At 39.9% G+C, this 7285-nt stretch overlaps 1 pseudogene; it reads right to left on the bottom strand.

Annotated features, from left to right (window-relative positions):
- Positions 1-3960, bottom strand: part of LOC104873764 — a 7419-nt pseudogene extending 3459 nt beyond the window's left edge.
- Between the last annotated feature and the right edge of the window lie 3325 nt (positions 3961-7285).

Here is a 7285-nt window from a genome sequence, read left to right as displayed (position 1 = left end):
AAGTGTATATAGAGAAAAGTTAATATAAAATATATAGATATATAGTATAGATAAATAATATATATATATTATAGAGAGAGGAAGGTTAAAAAGTGATTTTATACTTTATGAAGTTTATTTCTTTCCAATACCATTTCCCTCTAAAGAAAATTAAAGTACTATGAACACAAGCTAATTAAATGAATCAAATGGCCCTCAAAATGAGGTATACCAAAAGATTTTGTACAATTAACTCATATTATATTCCATTTACAGCACATAGCCTGGACAAATATTTAATATTTAATATAATCTTGAAAAGATCTCCAGAGTGGGATGATAAAACTTGCAGGTATACTGTGGATCTGTAAAATAGAAGTGCCTATGATGCTGTTTATTTGCATTTAATTTTGTCTAGCTGGATCTAAGCAATGTGTGGGAAACTCAGATGCATTATATAAATCAGAAACAGTCTATGCCCATTTTTGCAAAAAATCACAACAGAATTTTAAAGTCTTTATCTGTAAGAAATCAGGAAAATTTTACAATGAGATTCTTATTCCACAAAATCTTGGCTCTTCCCAAGTAGGCTGACACACACATACACACAAACACACACACACATGCATGCGCGCGCACACACACACACACACACGCGCACACACCACTGTTTCTACTTCTTCAATGGCTCAGTCATTTATGTCATTCAGTGATTATTCACCAATCCAATTTTTATTGGCTCACTAATATATGCGACATTTCGGGAAAACTAGGATGAGTGAGACGTACCCCCTTCACTCAAGAAACTCATTTGAATGGAAGTGTGGACACCAGTTGGATGGTGGAGCAGGAGAACAGAGAGACCACCTTCTCTTCCCGGGACCCTTTTCCTCTTGTGACCACTGTCCTCTTTCTCCCCCAGCCGGACATAACCACAAAGGAGAATATGAATCTTAATATGTGCTATCTTATTGAATACGATTTTATAACTTTCCACTTAAATTAAAAGACAAGTGAATTTTAAAGTTGTTTTACATAAATTTTTGAGGGCTTATAGCAAATCATTTTAAAAAATTAACCAAAGTATGCCTTGAGGAGAAGATAAATAAAATCATTTTACTGCCATAGCCGACAATTCTTACGTTTCATCTCTAATTTTTGCCTCACAAGTTGCTTCCGATAACATGTAATTACTTCAATTATTTTTAAAAATCCTAATTTTTACCACTTTTCTCCTTAACTTATTGTCTCTCCTTTGTATCTCTGAGTTAACACTACCTGGTACTTTATTACATAAACAGTGCCTAGCATTACCTTAAACCACAATCAATGTTGGCTATTAAAATTTTAATCCAGCTGCACATGACATCTTGATTATGATTAGCATAGTTGCTTAAGAGGAGGAGAAGAACTACGCAGTAGGCAAGATTTTGTGGTTCTCTTGTTAGCCTCAGAAATCAGTTATGGTTAAATACTGTCTTGATCTGATAAGAAACAAGGGAGCAACTTGGCCTCTGATACTTGCCCGACTGGACACACAGCCAAGGGTACCCTCATCCTGTTCTGTTCCCTAAATTTCAGAATCAATCTAAAAATCACCTTTGCTTCAATTCCTGTTGCTAGAGTTGGTGTTTTGCTCATCTCTCTGTTAATGTGAGAATTTAGGGTTGGGCTCACTCTCAACAGATTAGTTGTTTGCTGTGTCTCTCATTAAGTTGTTGACTTCGTGTTGCTAATGAAAAAAAATTTCAAGTTCCTATTAGCCAGAGTCCATCAGAGGAGTCCCGCCCTCCTGGTGATATTTCATTTCTGAAATAATGAATGCCACTCTGGCAATGTGAAAACTAGAAATTTCAAATGTATGTCGCTCTCATGAGGCACAGGGCAGCTGAGCAAAAATATCACCCTATTTGTCTTAAAATTGTCTTTTAAAAAGTTTTGCTTTGAAAACAATAAAACATGTTCTGGCACATCCTGCCATCATGGAATATGAAAACAGAAAGAAAATAGGAAGATGGCAAATTGAAAAAATGTTCAGCTTCTCATCTTCCACAGTACAGAAATATGAGAATATAAAAATAGCAAAGCCTCTGCAGCACCCCTGCAAAATAAAAAGAGAGTGCCAAATAACAGATTAGAAATGACCCCTGGTTGGCAAAAAGAAGAAAATATCAAATTGACTTGAATGCTATAATCGTCAATAATTTAGCACAGGCAAAGAAGTAAGAAAACATGCTTCTCTCTGTCCAAATCTCTGAAGGCTCCAAGGAAATAACAAGGGCTAGGAACATAGATTAAGTTTGGAAAACTGAATTATTTTGGGGTTGAGAAGATGGGAATCCTGTCAAGGGTTTCCCAGTGAGCACAGTGAAGAGAGGTGGCCCTAGAGGAGCTCAGCAAGAGGGAGTGCAGGAGTCGGGGATGATGCTAAATGACCGAAAAGCTCAGAGAAAAATTTGAAGAGTCAGCTAACTGATTCAGCTATCTCGGAATTCATTGGTGAGGTTTCATGGTCAATTGCAGCATCACCCAGCAGACACCCCAAAAGATGCCAGCCAAGGGTGACAAGGGCATCAGGGAGCAACTTGCATTCAGCAGAGGAATGGTGCTTAGGAGCCCCACAGAGCTCTGCCAAGTGTCCACTTATTAAGCTTAGCCTTTCTGTGTAAGGAGGAACACTCAAGATACAAGGCACAAGGATCCCTAGAGCCACCCAGCATGAAGTAAGACCCTAACCCAAAATATACTACGGATACAACAAAAATTCTGGTGCAGGAAAAAAAAAAAAACTTCCTTGAAATTGACACACAAAACACATATTAGAATCTCTTCTGCTCAAACACAGGAATAGATGAAGACTGGAGTGTTTTACTGGGTTAAGCCACAGGGAGGCCACCGGGAGACAGAACAAAAGTTCTTTGAAGTTATGGGTGCCAAAGCCAAACCAGTGTGGATTAAGGAAGGAATGACAGGTGAGAAAATGTAAGAAGCCAGTTCTGACGACACTTGAAAAATTGACTTGTGAGAAGACAGAGAGAAATGGGACGCTAGGAGGAGAGCATGTTAGTTCAATAAAAGGTCTTTTAAAAATAAGAAAACATGAGCATATATAAAATCTAAGAGAGAGAAAGAATAACTCGTAATGTGATCTAAACGAAATGGACATGTCTGTTGAAACTAAAAGAAGGAAAAGATATCTGCCTGTGGCCTCCGGTTTACGTGTTTGGAGATTGCACTATGTGAGTGACTTCTTGATGGCATTTGCTCTGCTTGGGAGTGGTGAGGAGGTCAAACACCGGAGGAAAGTGGAGAATATGTCAATGGTCACTGTCTACATCTTATAAGGACTGGTGGGCACATGCATGCTTATGGGATAAATATTCTTTATACAAATATACCTATAGTATTACCTAATGTATATAGGAGTTACACGCCATGAACACTTTCTAAAGAAAGAAGTCATTTGTGGAGAATGTCATGGTGGGTTGGTTGAGGAGAAGGAGATTCTAAGAGGGCTGGAAACTGGGGCGCCATGATGTTTTGGAGGTCACCTATGTGGATATCGCAGGACTGAAGAGGACACTCAAGAGAGAAGGTAATGAGAGGAACGCCAATGTGTTTGGTGAATGACGAGTAGGGCCTTCGGAAAAGTTGCAAAGTAGGTGACGTTATCTCTTGGCAATTGCTTGCCTCCCTCTCCAGCCTTTCCCTCATGTGTCTTTCTGTACGATACTCCAAAGCAACTCTTTTTAGAACATTGAGAAGTACCTCCAACTTTCCCAGAAAGGACATATGAGATTCTTTTGCCAATTTTTCAAAATTAAAAAAAAAAATACAATTTAACAACAACAACTAAAATCCCTTGAAGCCTGAAGTCATTAAGACAGTATCCAAAACATCTTTTACGAGAGTCCTTCTTTCCCAGCTACGTTGCTGCACTTCTGGAATGGGCATAAAGTACACATTTCTGTTAGCCTCCATCCGCTGTACTATTGCTACCCAAATCACCACTTCTCCTCGTTACCTCTGTATTCTCTCCCAACCCCCATCCATCCAATGAACACACAAGTTCTTCTTGGTGTCTCAGCCACACACTTTGAAAATGTATCACAAGAAAAGAACAGGGTAGAGAACAGACTTGGCAGAGAAATCATTGGAAGAGTAATGAAGAGAGACAGGCAAAGATGGCGAAAGGACCACAATGACTTTGGCAAGGAAATAATAGTGAGATTAAGATTTTTCCTTCCCAATATGCAGAGAATTATTCCAAGTGAAGTCCACAGGGATTCTAAGGACAGAAAAGAAGTTCTTAGAACTATAAATTTAGATGTTGGATTCCCAAAATTTTGGAACAATACATTAAATCTTCCATTCTGTCCCAAACCTCAGAAAAAAATGTTTGGAGAGACAACAGCTCCTTAATCATTTTTCTTCTTCATTAGAAACCATTTCAAGTGAACCAGGAATACCTTTAAGGCTAGAAATATCAAAAGATGGAAGAAAGAGATTTCCCTATTTTCTATATAGCAACCAAGTAAATGTTAAATCTTGTTTCTATGTTTTGAAACTTCTGTGCTTTCAAGATACAGCTGGCAGAATATGAGTAACATTTGGCTGAGAGTAAAACCTTCTCACCATTTACATCCGCTAAATATAACAGAATTTTAATTCAATTCCTATGTGGGTCACTGTCCATCATTACTGAAAGAACTAACATCATTAATGCTAAATGTTAAAAAATGAACTGCATCTACACATAACAGTGGTTCGAGTCTTGGTTTAGAGCTGTGTTTTGTCCTGCCTCTTTTGCCGGTAGCTATTCTTACCTTGAAAAGACAGAATGAAAAACAAGCCCTAACTTCACCCTCTCGTTTATATCAACAAAAAGGCTCTCTTTGTAATGCTTTTTAGAACATTGGGAAGTATCTCCAACTTTCCCAGAAAGGACATATGAGATTCTTCTGCCGATTTTTCAAAATAAAGAAATAATTTAACAACAACAACAACTACTACTACAATCCCTTGAAGCCTGAAGTCATTAAGATAGCATCCAAAAATCTTTTACAAGAGTTGTTCTTTCCCAGCTACTTTATTGCATGTCTGGAATGGGCATAAAGTACACATTTCTCTTAGCCTTTATTTTTCCAAGAGCATTTTTCAAATGGTGCCATCTTTTGGTATGGTTTTTTAAAACAAAACAAAACCTATGGACTTCCTACTCCAGAATGGTTGCAGAAGCTTTGTATTCAGTATCCCTGCACTAATATATTTCCAGCCTCTTGGGTGGAATCAAATATCTCAGACTTTTAAGAATCTGTCCTAAGTGTCTTAGGCGCTGGCTGGAAGCGAATTCTAGCGTAATGAGCATTACAAAAGTGTAATGCCTGCAGATTGGAAGATGCTCTTAAGTGTCAACATTGTATCTTACAGATACACGTATTCTCCACTCTGAGGACAGGTTACTCCCCTCAAAGTACTCTTTATGACCAAAAGAATAAGAAGTTCTAAGCTGTGTGCTTTCTAGATTTTCACAACTCCTGAAAGCAGCAGCAACACTGTTATCTGAAGCTATTCAAACAAAACATGTCAGTGTTTCAGAAACTATTTTATCAGGCTAAATTTTAGAGTCCTGCCTTATTCCTTCAAGGGCAATGTACAATTTGAGTCCTTATCAGCAAGTCCTTATCAGTTCCGATCATGACAAAGCGTGTTTGTGTCAGAGTGACACTCCTGATCAGAAAACTTGGGAAAGTGGTATTTAGTGGCAAAGGAGCCAAAAATCGGGTGCAACAAGACCTTTGCAAAAAGGGTCACATGCTCAACAAGCTCCATATTTGCTGAGCTTTCCTCCCCACGGAAATTTCTGATACTTCTCAATGCTAAGAACAGAGCTCAAGCAGAAAATAGCAGTCTTCCTATATCCAGGACATCCGTGTCAAGGTTCAGTGCTGAACTTTGTGGGCTGAGATTAATCCTAGACCAAAGAAGACCACAGAAATATTAGCCTCAAATCTGCACACACATCCTAAGCAGGAAGATCCAGCTAGGAATCCCGGATTCCTCCTAGGTCCAAGGAAGAACTTAACGGTGGCAACCAGCAGAAGGAGGTGCTCACAGTTCTGATCCACTGCACCTTCTAGGGGTCCAGTCAGGGGGCTGTGCTAGGTGCTACTGAGGCTTCAAGGCCCACAAGTGCTCCAGAGGGGGCAAAAAAGAAAAGAAGTAGTTCCAGATAGTAAAATTGGATTTCTTGGGTGTAGCCTAATCAGGCAAACTTCTGGTCTACCACCCGCTCCAGGCTCAGTATTCTCCAATGTTAATGGTAGGGGTTTCCCTTTCACTAGAGCGTGGTGCTGAACATCCAAACCGGCAAAAATAGACACCTGCCGATGATCCTTCTTAATGCCCCCCCTTTGACTGTTTAATCTTCCGTGTCAATGCTAATGGTTCAGTTGATTTGTGGGTGGCATAGAGCCAAAAGTACCAGCACATACCATGGGATTGTGCCCACTGTTGTGTGTGGTGCCATAAGAGAAACACCCCGGCTTGACTGGAGCCTGGCAGGGCGCTCAAACACATGGCAGAGGCTGTTCTCCAGAGGACTGCAGTGATGCTGCCACCCTATGTCGCAGAGGAATGGCGCTTCTGTGTTCAGAGCGCATGTCAGCTGCTTAAGGTATGAGCAGAAACTATAGCAGTGATACCAGGGTCCAAGGTGATCTGTCTCTCAAACCCAGCCCAGCTCAGTGTTGCTGCCAGTGTGTGCTCGTTTCCCAGGCATTGTGTCACTTGGACCTATTGTAAGTATTGTAAGACTTGTGTTGCAAGAATTACAAGACTCTACCACTTTCTTCTGTGCCTTCTTCACCTGGCAAGGCTTAGCCCATTCTCACATTGGAGGTAGAATTCCCTGACTGCTTTGCTGACGCAAGGTTTCTCATCCGGAAAATGCCATTCCTGAATTCACTCTAAAGTTCACCTGCTATAAGCATCCAAAAGAGTGGTACAGATTTACCCCTTCCCTGTAATTTCACTTGCCAGTCTCCTAACCAGTGACTAAACTATTTGCCATATCCCATGAATCCCTACAGATATAGTAAACAGCCTACATATTCACCCACAGATGAATGTGTAAAGAAAATATATAGTTAAATCTGTTCTCTTGCAAACGCTGACTACGACATCTGCCTCAGTCTTCACATGGCCTTCACCCTGCGTGTCTCCTCCTGGTGTAAGAATACCAGTCATTGGCTATAGGGCCCACATCTTAATCCAATTATATCTTTAAAGAATATATTTCTAAATA

This window comes from Fukomys damarensis, unplaced genomic scaffold (genome assembly GCF_012274545.1).
Source record: "Fukomys damarensis isolate Sample0158 unplaced genomic scaffold, DMR_v1.0_HiC HiC_scaffold_23, whole genome shotgun sequence".
Taxonomy (NCBI): Eukaryota; Metazoa; Chordata; class Mammalia; order Rodentia; family Bathyergidae; genus Fukomys; species Fukomys damarensis.
Note: the sequence above shows the minus strand (reverse complement) of the source record. Positions and strands in the feature narration are given on the sequence as shown.